We start from the raw sequence: 363 nt of genomic DNA, 5'->3' as shown, positions 1-363 counted from the left end.
GCCTTACGAAACGGACCTGTCACTAGCAATCGCCTTTTTGTCAAACCTGTGCTCCGGAGCTCGCCAACTTGTTCCCAGCCAGCAGCCGCCGAGGCTGCCCTGCCGCGGGCCTCCCCCGCGGGGCGCGGGGCGCAGGCCGCTGACTGACAGCTGCCCCACGGGCCCCGTCAAGGCGGGTCGCCGAGGAACGCCGCCTCCCTCTCGGCCACGGCGCCGGGCCTGGGCCGCGGCGGCGCTTCCCCCCGGGCCGGGACAGCACAGCTGCCGCAGCGGGCGGGGCGGCCGGGAGCGGGCCCCGCCGCAGCCCTGTCACGTTTTCCACCGCCCGGGCTCGGCCGCCGCTTCCCCGCCCCCGGCCCTCCC

The sequence above is a fragment of the Harpia harpyja genome, chromosome 10 (genome assembly GCF_026419915.1).
Source record: "Harpia harpyja isolate bHarHar1 chromosome 10, bHarHar1 primary haplotype, whole genome shotgun sequence".
NCBI lineage: Eukaryota > Metazoa > Chordata > Aves > Accipitriformes > Accipitridae > Harpia > Harpia harpyja.
This window is presented reverse-complemented; position numbering follows the sequence as displayed.